General features: G+C 43.1%; 1 protein-coding gene and 1 long non-coding RNA gene across 2 annotated transcripts in view; both read right to left on the bottom strand.

The window, feature by feature from the left end:
• The window catches only part of CCNY (cyclin Y), a 220046-nt gene that overhangs the window by 136816 nt on the left and 67192 nt on the right, over nucleotides 1-16038 (bottom strand). The gene's annotated exons all lie outside the window — the stretch shown is intronic.
• On the bottom strand, nucleotides 4347-7494 carry LOC145721695 (uncharacterized). The gene is made up of 2 exons (XR_014145540.1): nucleotides 7417-7494; nucleotides 4347-5462 (listed from the first exon to the last, which is right to left on the bottom strand). It is a non-coding gene; the product is annotated as an uncharacterized LOC145721695 (long non-coding RNA).

Here is a 16038-nt window from a genome sequence, read left to right as displayed (position 1 = left end):
ATATTTGCAAGCCCTGTTATAAAAGAGAGCACTTAGCTCCCTGGTACATAAATTCTCAGCCCTTGGGGCGCCTGGGTGGCTCAGTTGGTTAAGCCACTGCCTTCGGCTCAGGTCATGATCCTAGAGTCCCTGGATCGAGTCCCGCATCAGGCTCCCTGCTCGGCGGGGAGTCTGCTTCTCCCTCTGACCCTCCCCCCTCTCATGTGCTCGCTCTCTCTCTCTCATTCTGTCTCAGATAAATACATAAAATCTTTAAAAAAAAAAAAAAGACTACTTAAAAAAAAAAAAAAAGAATTCTCAGCCCTTCACTAAAATTGAAGCTAAATGATTCAGATTCTACCTTATAGCACAAAATCCATTTTATACTTAAGAGCCTCAGCCTCAAACTTTACCAATGATTTTTCCTAAAGGAGACACACTCCAAAAGGCCATGGGTTCAGAACTCTTTTAGACTGAATGCAAATGGTATCACCTGAATGTCACTCAGCATCGTGCTGAAGGCTTCCTTGGAAACAGCTGATGAGAAAAGAGAACAGATTGCTGGAGAGGTCAACTATTCCTAGTGGCTTGCTCTTCACTCTCCTAGCTCTGTCAGTCCAGAGACATGTTGAGAGATCCTTAATGCATATAGTGAAATCTCTTCTAATTCTCCGGAGCACAGCTAAATCAGTTCTGATAGCTGCCTTGTTCATTATTATTGGAGCACATAAGTTAAAATAACTTAACACAATTAAAAGATGCAGATTTAATTCCCTCAAATACCTAAGAGAAGCCACAGAAGGCAAACACCGGATGATTAAAACTATGCACAACCAAAACCTCACAAAGCATCCAGTGTTTACAAATGCATCCTGAGGAACTGGATTTTAACCTTTCCCTTCATTAAAACAAAGAAACATGCTCAAACATTTTAATTGAAACTGACCACCACTAACATTTCTTTCCTCTACAGATAAAACCATAAACAGACATGAGGATAACTTATTAGCTCCTGACATACACACATGCAAAGGGCCAATGATCTTGCTGGCACAGGATTAAAAGTGAATTACTGTGAAGGATAACAGTGACGATGATGATAAGTACAGGCAGTATTCTAAACTCGAGTCATTTAAGAATCATTTTATATTTACCACTGTCCTACTAGTGACCCAATAAAGAAATTGAGGCAGTATAGTTTAATAATTTGCTCACAGTCACGCCATTAAGTGGTGGATCAAGAATTCAGACCCTGATGCCAGAGCCCGCTCTGAGCCATCTGCCCCACTGCCTATGGGATCAGCCCTTCCTACTACTCCCGGAAAGGCACTGGCGCAGGAAAACACCTCTCCTACAATCCATAAAGGTGACTGAGTCTAACACACCTCCTTGACAGAAAAGCTCTTAGGAGAGGGCAATGCAGTGCAGGAAGTCTAGCGAAGACTAGTGTTTCATGTGCCTCCCTCATTTCCCTGGCACCCTTGAATGAGCTAATAAACTGTAAGAAGTGATGTTTTTCATTTCCAGAGTAAGGCAGTTAAATATACCCCTGCCATCTCTCTCCTCCTGCTGAAGTGACCCTGCAGAATATGGGAAAGGGCCACCTCGCTAGCATAGGATCTTGCGTAAGCAAGAAATAAACTTCTGTTGTCATTAAATTCTGACACTTGAGGGTTGAGGATTTGTGAAAGCTAGCATTAATGACTATGACTAACACAAGAGGCTTAAGAACGTGTTCCCAGACTTGAATTTCCTTCCTGTTGTGCTTAAGCTGGACTCTTCCTTCCTGGTTTCCTCTAGGCTAGAGTTTGATCCCACTGCCACCTGTCTGAAGATTATTTTGCTTCCAGAGGCCAAAGTAGTTTGCGGCTAGAGTGATCTCTAGGGCAACAAGGCCATGTAAGCAGGTGGTTCGGATCTGTCCTTCCAACTGCGCCCCATTCTAACCATCTATTAAACACTGTTTGAACAACAACAGTCAAATAAATAACTGACATGTACTTCTGTATAATAAAAAAGCCCAGGAAGCAATAAGGAATCTTGCTCTTGTTCTGTGGTATCTTCACTACCATTTTCTCAGATAAATTTAATACAGTCTAACTTGGAAATTCAGGAGATAACTTGGTAGGTACCTGGCATCATGCTTTTCCAAATTTATGATTTATTTTATGACTCTTCTCAAAAATACAATTCCAATTTCTTCTCAATCAAAAGCATCCCCCATTCTTATCGACAATGAATGACCTGAAGAGATCCATGGGACCGCCACAGTAATTCTCAATACCACTGGGAAGTAATGTTGAGTCAATAGTGAAAGGGATAGGAACCAAATAAAGAGTGCTATGTATCTAAATAAATACCACATCTGTAGAAACCCAAAAATGTCTGCTTCATCAAAATAAATGGTGGGCAGTCTAGGATAGAGGTAACACTCACACAAAGCCCAACACAACAACACAAACACACACCCAACTATCGTTAAGTTTCCAAGTCATGTCACAGGTTGCAGATTGAATATACAACATTCACTAGTGTCACTACCTGCCACAGATGCCAATTTCCCTTCCTTCTGATGTGTAAATTCTTTAAGTATGGGAGGGGGGTGCCTGGGTGGCTCAGTCGGTTAAGCATCTGCCTCCAACTCAGGTCATGATCCCAGGGTCCTGGAATCGAGCCCCACGTCCTTGCTCCTTGCTCAGCGGGGAGCCTGTTTCTCCCTCTCCCTCTGCCCTGCTCATGCTTCTCTCTCAAATAAATAAATAAAATCTTTTAAAAAAATAAAAATAAGTAAGTATGGGAGGAAAAAAGCAACCGTTTCTTCTTGACATCCAATATGCCAACACTACATCACGAAAGGACGTCTTTTTAAAAATCACTGATTTTTATATATAAAAAACTATTTCTCATCAGCTATTTAGTCAGAGTTGGCAATGTTGTTTGCCTAGCCCACTGAAAGACTGAACTCCCACATTTGAGAGGTATGACAGGAGGAAGCTCACCTGCAAAGTTATTGGAAGTGGGCAGTCCTAATAATTCCTGTGTAGGGCACCACATTCCTCTCATTCCCCAAATCTGAACCTCTGCCCAGGCTTCTCTGGAGACACAGCCATCAGCAGGACTGGGTTCCTGGGACGCTACCACCCTTTCCTGTCTCCTTCCAACACCCAATGAGGCAGACCTGAATGGCAAAAACACCTTCCCATCTCTCAGTCATCCTCCTACTGCAGCCTGAGATAAGTTGTTCTGAAACGCAGTTCTAAATTATGCCATTCTTAAAGCCCATCTTCTGCCTACAGGAGCAAGCTCCCTCTCCGCCTACAAACTTCCGTTCCAACTGCACTGTCTCTCATGCCCTTCTATGTTCCTTAAGATCCATCCTCATAAAACTGCTTACCTTCTCCCCAAAATACACCATGCCCTGTCAAGTCCCAATGGCTCTCCTCCTGCTGTTCTGCCTGGAATGACCAGTTTAATCCTTGCTCCTCATTCCTTCTTGACTGGACAGAATCTTTGCTCCTTCAGAGCAGTGTCAGTCTCAAGGTGTGGCTTAAGAAGGCTCTAGCTCTACCTCCCAAACTACCCCAAATAAACTGTGCTTTGCTGTGTAACCCCTTCTAATCAGACCACCACTCTATCCCTAAGCCCCTCTTATACAGGGAAATTCTGAAGCTATCACTTCAAAGTTCAGATCACATTTCATCTTCACTATGAAAATGTCTGCTGGCATGAAATGAATCCCTCCCTTCAACTATGGACCACACCAGTGATTCCCACCTTCTTGGATTCACTCCCTTGTATAATCCCCTTTCCTGAATGTGGGTGAGAAGAATTCTTCCAACACCCAAGTTCTGTGAGTACGCTTGGAAGCAGATCCTTCCCCAATCACACATCCAGATGAGATCCCAGCCATGACAGTCACCTGGATTGTATCTTGTGAGAGACCATGAAGCACAGGACCCAGCCATGCCCAGACTCGTGACACACAGAAACTATCATAATAAGTTTATTATTTTTATAAATGTGTGTTGTTTTAAGCTGCTAAATTTGTGATAATTTGTTATACAGCAACAGAAAACTAATCAGAAGGGACAGGTTAAAAAGACTAGAAATCCTTGGGCTAAAAGATCAGTATCTGCAACTCCACTCTTTGACAGAAGCTCAGCAGCAGAAGGGAACTTGAGAAGTCAGGTCCAACTTCCACTGGCTCTGCATCCCCCCCTTTATGGAAGAGGGAGAGAGAGCTCCATGCCTGCTAAATAGCGTAACTCCCTATCTGTATCCGTCACTTCTCAGTCAAGTTCTGAAAAGTAAGTCCTCCAACTTTCTACCTCCTCTCCCATTTAAGTGCCACTGGAGGGTTTTGGGTGTTTGGTTTTTTTTTTCCTTCCTAAACTCCTGAAGCAACAGTCCATGTGCTCAGCCTTACCCTGCTGTGGCATTTGACAGTTGGCCACTCCCTGCTTGCTTAACACTCTCCTCCAAATAAGATCACCTTCCCGGGTTCTCCTCCCACCTGTGAGAACATTCCCTCTAAATCACCTTCAAACAGCTTCCTCCCCTGCCCATATCATACACAGTACATATGTCCTCAAACTTCTATCCTGGACACTTTTCTCTTCAAACTTCACACCATTTCCCTGAGCAATCTCATTCATTTTTATGGTATAAACACCACTTACTTGCTAATAAGCTCAAATATACCTTTTCAGGGCAGAACCACATACATCCAATGGCCTGCCAGACATCTTCATCTGAATGTCTCGCAGTCACCTCAAACTCTAAACATAATCCAAAAATTAATCTTATTCTATCTTAATTTTGTTCTTTCTTCTCCTACATTCCTAACCTTGGTGATTTCAGCACCAACATCCACTGAGTCACCACTGAATTCATATCCCTTTACCCCCTCTTCCTCCAACCATCCACTGAGTCCTACTAAGTCCATCCCCTAAACAGCTCTTGAATCTATCTCATCCTTTCCTATCATCCTGCAGACCTTCACCACTTCTCTCCTGCAACTCATCTCCTTGACTCCAGTCCTGGCCTCTTCTAAGCCCCAAGAATCACATGAAAAACAGCATAAAAATCACCTCTTGGCGTCTGCCTCTCTTGTGACTCCCTCCATAGCCCCTCTAACACAATACCTAAAGATGTAAAGGATCAATCATTCAATAGGCACTGTTGTAGATACAGAAGATACAGCAGTGAACAAAAGTCTTTTCACTTCCATGAAGCAGCCCACTGTGTATGCCTCTGATTCCACTGATGCTGCTGTCCCTAACCCACAACCTGACCCCTATCCTCTTGCCCACCTAGCAAATTCTTAATTCCATCTTCAAAACCTTCCTCTGGGAACACTTCTCTTTTATCCCCTGCCTCCCACAGTCACTCCCTCATCTCATCTCTGCTGCTTCTGTACTTTGGGAACATATGGCTATTTTTGTACTTAAGTTGCATAGTAATTTCTTTGATTACAACCCCTTCTGCCCTTCTAGACTGAGCTACCCAAGGGGCTGTTTCTATTGATCTCTGAATCTTCCATGTGTTAGCACAATGTCTGATTTTTTTGTAGGCAGGCAATCAATAAATGCTAAGGTAACTGAAATTCCATGTGCAGTAAATTGGATTATTGTTTCAAATATATGCTCCCTCCCTGTAATAGGATTATAACTCCCACCCCTTTCACTCCCACTACCCCCTGTCATAGGCCACACCCTGGCATCTGGTGGAAGTTTACTTCTCCACCTCATTGACTTTGGCCATGTGGCACCCTTGGCCAATGGGATAGAGGCAATCATGATGTTTTCCCCATCCCCATAGAAGCTATGAACGTAACTGTGTGGTTTGACTCAGATTCTCCTACACTCCTGCCCTCCGCATGAGAACTGCATGTCCCAAACAAGCTGCTTTTTCAGTCTGGGTCCTGGTAATAGACACTTAACCCAAGTAGAGCCCTGCAGAGACACAACTCACCTGCACCCCTCATGATATGAACAAGAAATAAAGGCTGTGACTATAAGCCACTAAGATCCTGGTATTGTCACCCCAGCAAAGCCATCCCAGATTTTCTAGAACATTCCAGATAGTTATCAAATGTCAGCTTAAACACACACATTCAGGGAGAGCTCACTGCTTTTTAAAGAACATTGCATCATTTTAAAATATTTCTTAATACTGATGCCAAATTTACATCCTCCTATTTTTCAACCTGGGACCCACTCTTACCCACAGATATTTCATAAGACACATATAACATCCTCATATTTATAGACAACTATCATATGATGTCTTAAGCAGAATCAAGGCTAAGGCCACATTCCTCTAACGAATCTAGGTAATCTGTCAATACCCCTTTAAATATCTTGGTCTCATTTCTCAAAATAATACTCTCAGTTTTGTCAAAATCTTAAAATGTGGTGCTAGAATTGTAACAAATGGCCTGATAGGCCCTTACTAGAACACAAAACTTATCTTGGCTTTTCCTTTTCTTTCCCAGGTTAGTATAGCAGCACAAACAAGCTACAAGATGGAAAAGATACAGTCCACCATAATCTTGTTTCAAACAATATTGTGGTCAAACCAAATCCCTAAACCTTGATCCTATGAGACGTTTTCAAGCCTTCTGTATTTATATATTTAACTACAGACATTTTACATGTATCACTGCTAAACATTACCTTATTTTATTGGTCCAACATTCCAAATACTAAGATCATTCAAACCCATACTCTACCATTCAACACTATTAACTAGCCTCCCCACCCCCCACCATCTTTTGGTGCTTCATATTTGACAAACATACTTTTTTATCATTTTAATCTCTTATGAAATTACTTAATGAGGGTCAAGGTTTGAGTACTCTAACAAAACACTAAAGAAATCTGTTCAAGGTAAAATAGTGACAGCAAAGTTACACATGTTGTTTTATCTGTCAGAAACCCCTTACCTTCCACCCACCACCATTAATACTTCCAACCAACATGCTTTTCTATATTTTCCAAAAGTTCTAAGACTTGCCCCAAACCCAGCAACAGTAAATATGAGCAGTGTTCTCCAGATCAGCAGCATCAGTGTCACCTGGAACTTTTTAAAAATGCAGTCTTTGGCCCCACCCCAGACCTAAGATGTCTGAAACACCCACTGGTGATTCGGATGCAGCTCAAATTGAATCAGAGCTCTGGAGCATTTCCTTGACTGTCCTGTCCAGCAACTCTCTCAAAAATGTATGATATCCTTGTGCTGATTTTTCCTGTTTGAACTTAGGCCTGCTCTTAGTTAGCTTTTATTTCTGAAGAGCCATTAACTATTTAATCAGCCCTTCTAGCAAAAGTAAAAAAAATAAATAACAGGCTCACCAGTTCAGAGTGCATAGAGGCTGTCTTTTCTCCCATTTAGGAAAATGAGGACATTATTTGCCTTATAACATTTCTTTCCCACTGTTGATGATTTTCCAAAAATTATCCATAATGCTTCTGGGATTACATGTGGTAGTTCCCTTAGCCTCTGAGAGAGACCTTTTTTAAATCTCTCTTAGTAACTGTCCTCCTATCTGGGGTTTCAAACTATGAGGTTGGTATACAACTAGAGCAGGGATGAAAGTTGGAAAGAACCAAGCTGTTTCTTATATATCCACCTATATCACTCAAGAGCATGTCTCTTTCTTGGTCCTGCTCAAAACAGAAGATTCTGTTCCACTGTTTTGTTTCATCTTCAACAGTGGTGAAAGCCTCAGTTTAGTGTAGGCTTTGACATTGTTAGGAAAGGTCAGAGCTTCTCATGAATCTATAGTTTCCTCCATCTAGGCGGACAGAACAAGACTGACTTTACTTTACTCTTCTGTACCATCTAAGTTGTATATAAGAATCAGACAACTTTTCCACATAGAAACAGAATATTTCTATCTATATATTTAAATTTTATTTTATTTTAATGTGAGTACTTTGAAGCATTCCCTGCGCTATGTCTTTCTTCCCTAGGAACCATCTGTACATCAGTTTAACTTAAGACAATTTCTTTTTTAACTTCAGAATTACATTTTTCTGCTCCCTCATCACCTTGCCACTCGGCCCAGCCTCCAGAGAGCAGGGCGCCAGCCTTATTTCTGCACACAGCTGTTCTTCCCAGCCGGCCGCAGTTACTCCACGGTGACTCCAGCGCGAGCAGGGCCCCAGCGCGGACACTCGGATGGCAGCTGCTGCGGCAGCACACACTCACCCACAGACGAGTACCCACGCCTGTCAGTACGGCGGGCTCTCCCAGGCGGATGAGATGAAAAAAAGGCAGCAAAGGCACTGACACTATCAGTGTTACAACCCAGCGCACCCCAGCAGGTTCACTGGCTTTCAAGTGGGATCATCATGGCAGATGCGGCACCTACCCCCACGAAGGCAGCCGGCTACACAGCATCACAGCTCCCGACGTGGACTGGGAGGTCTGTTAACCCCTGGCTGCACTATATAGTCTAACGGGCTTTTGGGGGAAAACATGGCCTTCTTAATGTAGTCTGTTTAATAGTAAGGTATTACATGGAGTAAATCTGATTTCTCCTTCATGTCTGTGCCTGGATCAAAGTAAAAGACTAATTCTTTATTTTTGCTTTTCCCCATAACTAGAAAACAAGAACAATAATCAAGCAGGATGATGGAAGGAAAGAAAGTTGAGCCATTAATAATGAAACAGTATGGGGGCACCTGGGTGGATCACTTAAGCGGCTGCCTTCAGCTCAGGTCATGATCCCAGGGTCCTGGGATTGAGCCCCGCATCGGGCTCCCTGCTCAGCGGGAAGCCTGCTTCTCCGCTGCCTGCCATTCCCCCTGCTTGTGCTTGCTCCCCACCCAATCGCTGTCAAATAAATAAATAAAATCTTAAACAAAAAAAAAAAAAACCATTTCCAAAAAAAAAAAAATAATGAAACAATATGGTCTGTTGGTTGGTTTAATCAATTTCTAATGTCAGTTTCTCTAAGCTTTTGTTCATTCTACCTCCAACATCCTGAAGTAAAGCTGGAGATTTTTGTTCCTTTTCTCTTCTGAAAATAAATTTCCCTCAATCCATCGTATCACTAATTTTAAGCAAAAAAATACTTCCGAATGAGAAAGGAAGATGCCTTTGCTTCAAAGTAGCCACTCCCTACCCACCCTCCAAAAAAAATACTTTCGGAAAGTTAGAATTGATTGTGTTCAAGGACAGCTGTTGAAGGATAAGACTGGCAGATAATCATGTAATTTGGAAATACCAGAGCTAAAAGGAGAATGTGTATTGTGGTCCTGTCACAGATTCTAGGGTTTCAATATTACCTCCCAAGCAATGAGGATTTAACTAGACAGATAAACAGCATGATCACAAAAGAACACATCTACAGCTTCCTCTCCTCAGGTGAGCAAATATTCTTTCACACAGAACTTTGCACTCATCTCTGCCCCTCCATAAGTTCTAGTCTTATTAAACCTGAGAAAGAATCATCACAAAAGAGTGCAAGGATTCTATGCACTGGGCATGCAGTATAAAATTCTACCAAGAAAGGAACTGCTGGTGCTGGACACAGCCCACACGACCAACACTTGGGCTGGGGTCTATCAGCGGCTGCACCCCTGCTGTGGACAATTCTGCCTGTCCTTCAGAGCACAGTATACTTCAGTCAGTGTTCCATAAAGCACACATTCAAAAGTCTCTTTTCTTTTCTACCATCTTCTTCTCTCTAAAGAAATAAACTGCACATTAAAATAATAGATCAATGCGACCGTATGCCTACTACTAAAAAGAAAAACACAATAGTCTGGAAATTCATGCTAAGGTTTCCACAGCAACAGTGCAACTCACAACATTAACCATCCCATTCCAAAATGCTTCAAAAGACTCCAGAAAAGAAAGGGGTAGGGGGGATGACCAAGTTACAGTACTGGGGGGAGGGAAGACAGACTCCCTTGTTTTCATGTACTTGAATTCTCCCCACTGAAAATACTGTTTAAGTACATATTGCACCATTAATATTCCTAATCCCAATTATTTAACAAACAGTAGATAACTCTGGAAAGATCTACTGATATTTTTTTTGGTTGGGGGGGGTAAGAGATATGTTCAGGAAAAACTCCTCATTTTTTAGGACAGAAATATGCATTCTCAACAAAGCAAAGTCTTTTTTTTTTTTCCAACAAAGCATAGTCTTAACCCAGCATAAGAGGTTATTTCAAGTAATCCAATCAGGTTGGCAACTACAAGGGTCCAGACCATGACACAAAGTGTCTTCTTCTGTGAACTGGCTAATTCAAAGGGACCAACTGAAATGCCCTGAACATTCATTCCCAAAGTTAGGGGGAGAGGATGAGAAGAAGTTTAATTGTGCAGCTTCCCCTCCTAGAGAACAAAACCCCCAACTCTGTACCACGAGATTCTGAATGAAAGGCCTATTCACCAAACTACAAGGAAGAGTTTTTAGTATTTCAGAGTTCACCAGGCTTCCTCTATAAAACTGCCCACATCAAATATATGTTGCTGGAAGGGAATCCAAATATAAAGAAAAGCTAGCCACCGCGTGGCTTAAACCAGGAAAGAGAGACTGGCATGTCCAAAAGGCTTCGGTAAGACTCCAGCTCCCCATGTTTTCCGAGTGCCCCTATAAACAGGAAAACAATAAGCCTGGCCTTCCGTTTCAATATGGGCATGTGGCCTCAAACACCAGTTTAGAGGCTGGTCCTGTATTCAGCCCAAATGTCCCCACTCTGTAGAAGAAAGCCCCTTCAGGGTTCTCAATATAACAGCTGTAGAATTTTCTCCCCCAACGTGGCATCAAAGGGAGCATATTATTGGGATCTGCTAAGGGGAAATCCAATTATATATTTCCCTATCAAAACTCTGCTTATAAAAATAACAAAATCTATTGCAGAAAAGATATAACCCCTTTTTATTTGAGGAAAACAAACCAAAAAAACAGCCTATGTTCTCCTTTGCAGGAAGATGCTCACCCCTGAAATTAATCTAAAAAGCATGCTTCCTGTGTTGATCCATACTGCAGGCAGGCTGGGACCCGAGGTCATTTTACCATCTTCTCACCAATTCCAATATTCTAGCCTGCAGATTCAGCGGTGGGGCAGAAGGCTTCCAGGAGAGGAGAGCAAAGCAGCTCAAGGCACCAGCCCCTGAGGGAACCCTGACCCTGGCCAAGCACCCCTGAGCATGGAAAAAAGTCCTGAGCATGGCCAAGCACCCCTGAGCATGGGCAAGCACCCCTGAGCATGGGCAAGCACCCCTGAGCATGGGCAAGCATCCCTGGGCACGGGCAAGCAAGCCTGAGCATGGGCAAGCATCCCTGAGCACGGGCAAGCATCCCTGAGCACGGGCAAGCAAGCCTGAGCACGGACAAACACCCCTGAGCACGGGCAAGCACCCCTGAGCACGGGCAAGCACACCTGAGCACGGGCAAGCACACCTGAGCACGGGCAAGCATCCCTGAGCACGGGCAAGCACCCCTGAGCACGGGCAAGCACGTCTGAGCACGGGCAAGCATCCCTGAGCACGGGCAAGCACGCCTGAGCACGGGCAAGCACCCCTGAGCACGGGCAAGCACCGCTGAGCATGGGCAAGCACACCTGAGCATAGGTGGGCAAGCACACCTGAGCATGGGTGGGCAAGCACGCCTGAGCATGGGCAAGCACACCTGAGCATGGGCAAGCACACCTGAGCATGGGCAAGCATCCCTGAGCATGGGCAAGCACCCCTGAGCATAGGCAAGGCACCCGTGAGCATGGGCAAGCACGCCTGAGCATGGAAAAGGAACCCTGGGCAGTCAAGAGGAGCATCAGCAGCCAGACATCAGGTCCACAGCATGGTAGAGAGTTATGATCTGAACACCACATTAGGGAGGGATATTCAAAATGACCCCCCACTTTCAAGATGCATTTAGTTGCCTTATGATCAAACACACACAGCAGTACACCTAAATAACATGTGAAATTAAAAAAAAAAAATGGAGAAAGCTAGTCAGCCTACAACATCTGTTGAAACTCAAAATGCATTTCCATAGAAAGCTGGCCAGCCCCTTCCTTACCCCTGATATCTGACAATAACATCACTCTCTGGAGTATCCTCTACCTCACATGTGGATCAACATGAGAAGCCGAAAGGAAAGCAGAAGGGAAGGACACATATGAGTAGGTCGGCAGGAAAGGAGGTAGTCAACACCTTACTGAGGTAGCTTTTGCTATCTCTTCCTAAATAAGGAATCTCATGGGACCGTTCAGTCTTAACTCAGGCACTGCCAGCATACTAAGCCTAGCCAGAGTTCTGTCTTCAGTCTGGGAAAAGGATTCTTTTGGTGGCCTGCACACAAGGCTGACCCCAGAAGTATATTTTGATTCCTTCCCACCACCAATTCTGTGTCTCTCCCTCACCTCCTAGAACTCAGCCTCTTCAATCCAGGGCCAACAAGTCAAATGGTGCCCCATATCAAATCCCTGTCCTAACCTCCAAAGTATTCCTAGCCCTAATTATCTGAGGGCCCCCAACCTCTACCACCACCGATCAAACTTTTCTGTAGTGTGGAGATCTCAGCTAGGTGGCTAGTCAAAAACTACCTCCTGAACTAAGGTGGGAGAAAGTAAGTGATAGCTCCTTAGCATCCCAAAGGTATAATACTTGTAACTAAATAATAATAAAACTTACTGAACTCAGTAGGCAGAATTTCAGGCAATAAGGTAAAGAGATCTGAAGGAAGGAGGCTACCAGAGACATCACCACTGCCTGCACATAGGCCCAGGTACCAGGAAAACTCCCCTGGACACAGCTTCTTTTCTTCAGAATACAAGTTTCCCACTAGCTTCAAGTTTGTTCTGCCCTGTTTATTTTCCTTAAGAGTTCACACAGCAATGACAGAGAGAGGCTAGCTCTGGGCAGGAACAGGACTATGTTATGAAGTGTGGGGGTCAAACCGTTCCCTTGGGCACCTTTGGAATAAGCATTACTTTGAATAAGCGCCCATTAAGCCCAACACTGGAACTGTAATAGGCAGAAAAACAGATCTGACTCTAATGCTTCCAAATTTTCCATACCAAATAGAAGCTAGGATTATAACCGTTTAAAACTGAGAGTCCTAGAAACATAGAGCTTTAGAGGATCTTGCAAATGGCCATTTACCCCCAAGAAAAACAACGCATGAGAGACTAGAGCAGATGCACGGATTCCTGCCTGGTGAGCTTCGTAGGGGAAAGAGCCAGCAAAGGACTCCAGAGGTGACTCAACACCCCAGCCAAGAATGCTGGAAAACCTCAGCAACCACCCCTATAGTTGCACAGTAGGGGGTGACACTTGCCCAGCAGGAATCTTCTCATGGAAGTACCCCCCTCGGCCAATGTCAAACTATCTTGAGCTCCCCCATCAACCCTACAGAGCAAAGCTGGAGTGCTGCCCCCACCTGCAAGAGCAGAGAACCCCAAAAGGTGGCAACTCTTCCTTAGAGAGTCAGTGGAAACATCAGGGCACCATGGCTCATTAATGGTACCACAAGAGACTGTGTAACATTCAATTACTCAGGACTAATTATCCAATTCAGGGATTATCCAGGCCTCGCTTCCCCCTCCACTCCTCCTCTTCTTGGCGGCCTGCCCTTATCATGCTTCAACCAGGGAGGAATGAGGTAAATAAGAGAGGTGAAACACCAGTCGGCTTGTCTAATAAGTGGTTTGGGAAGGAGAATGAAACTACTAATCAAAAGGAGGCTTTCAGACTAATTACATCTTTCTATATCCCAGCCTCTTTCTATTGGTTTCCATATTCCATGATTCCCCTGATCCTGTCACCATAGATAAGAAAGAGATGGGTCTAAGTTTCATAAAAATGAAACATTCATTACCACATGCACTAGTTACTGAGCACTTGCTAAACACTGTGTAAAACACTGCGCTGGAGACAAGGAATATGAAAAAGCTTATAGAGATCCTAGCCCTCTGGGAGACCATGGCTTACGAGAGAAGGCAGACACAGAGCCAACTGCACTGTCATATAGCAATGTACATGCTGGCAAAGACCAGAACTCTCTCTTAGGTGTGGACCCCATGACACCCACACACTGGGCCACCTGAGAGCAGCTTTGAAACTCCACAAAGGATGTAAACTCTGCCTCTCCAAAGAGCCCCAAGCCCTCAATGGAGCCTTCTTTCAGAAACAATAGAATATGAGGGTAAGAGGTTTTTTCCCTTTCAATTAAAAAAAAAAAAAAAGAACCCACTGGCATTAAAAGTGACACACAGCCAGACACACAGGCACACAACACAGAGCTCAGAAGGCCAGCACTACACCTGTCACTTTCTGGTGAAAGTATTTTTTTTTTCCTGTTATTATTACCTGAGTAAGCAGGACTCCAGGGAGAATAATGCAGGAGTCACTAGTTTAGGTCACTTTTAAGGAAGCAGATAAAGAAAAGAGGATAACACAGAACGACCATTCCTTTGTCAAAGGAAATGATGCTGCTTCATTACACATCTCCTTTCCTTCTTCACCCACAAATTCTTAATTCCTATTTTAGACAGCAAGAAAAAGCAGGGGAGAGAGAGAAAAAGAAACAAGCAGGGAAGAGCATGAGGTTTCAGAAGGGAAGTCCTCGAGTAGGACTCTGGGAAGACAGCAGAGTAGGAAGCACCAGCAATCTCGCTCCCCTATCTGCAGTGGCAGAGTTGGTCTGATATAACTATTTTAGAACTCTGGAGTCTGCTGAAGACTTGCAACTTCCGGAGAAGACCCAGACAGTAAACTGCAGTTGGACCAATACCAGCTCTTAGCACAAGAGCAGAGCATGAGCGTGTTCCTGCAGCAGCTTGCACATAGCTTTCAGGAGCCCAGGTGGGCAAAAAGTATCCTATCTTCCAAATACCAGGGATCTGTGCTCTGACTACAGACTGTGGCTTCTGATCACAGAGGCCAAGAGGCTGGCAACTGTTGTTGCAAGCCCTTCCCATTCTGGATGAACTGACTTTCCCAGGACTTAAAAAGCTGGCAGCCTTCTGACCCCTTCATTTTTCACTTTTTCCCCTTTGGAGAGCCAGATGTTAGAAGACTAGAACATTCAAAAAACCACTACATACACAGGGAAAAGTAGAAAGTGATTGCACATGCCCAAGGAAAGGCTCAGAAAAGACCTAAAGCTCATCTTTGGCACAGAGAAAGCCTACAACAATCAAAACACAAAAAAAATAATAAAAACAACAACAAGGAAAAACAAAACAAAACACAGCAACCCCAGGGAAGGGGAAGAATCTGATTTCTAAAGTTACTACCTTATGAGATTCAAATGTCTGGTATTTAACAAAAAAAAAAAAAAAAAATCACAAGGCATACAAAGAAACAAGAAAATATGACCCATTCAAAGGGAAAAAATATCAACAGAAATGATTCCGAAAAGAATTGATGGTAGATATACTAGACAAAGACTTTAAAACAACTGTCTTAACGATATTCAAAGAACTAAAGGAGACAGTCAAGAAAATGATAAAGATGTAATTCTGTGACATCAATAACTGAAAGGGGCGGGGACAGAGCTGTAAAGAAGCAGAGTTTTTGTATGTTATTGAAGTTAAGCTGGTATAAATTCAAGTTGATGTTATAACTTTAGGATGTTAAAAGTTATTCCCATGGTAATCTTAAATAGCTATGGAATATACACACAAAAGGAAGTGAGAAAGAAAAACATTTCACTACAAAAAATTAAACACAAAAGAAAGTAATGCAGGAAATGAGGGACAAAAAACTTTAGGATAGCATACAGAAAACAAATAGCACAACATAAGTCCCTCCCTTTCAGCAACTACTATAAATGTAAATGAATTAAACTTTCCAATAAAAAAAACAGAGACTGGCAGAATGATAAAAACATGAGATCTAACTAGATGCTACCTATAAGAGACTCACTCAAGATCCAAAGACACAGATAGAAAATCAAAGGATAAAAAAAGATATTCCATGCAAATAGTAACCAGAAGAGAGCAGGGGACTATATTAATATCAGACAAAAAAGATTTTAAATCAGAAAAGGTTATAAGAGACAAAGAAGGACATATTAATAAATGGCTCAAA

The sequence above is a fragment of the Leptonychotes weddellii genome, chromosome 5 (assembly GCF_054177405.1).
Source record: "Leptonychotes weddellii isolate Sample4059 chromosome 5, ASM5417740v2, whole genome shotgun sequence".
In the NCBI taxonomy this organism is placed as follows: domain Eukaryota; kingdom Metazoa; phylum Chordata; class Mammalia; order Carnivora; family Phocidae; genus Leptonychotes; species Leptonychotes weddellii.
This window is presented reverse-complemented; position numbering and strand designations above follow the sequence as displayed.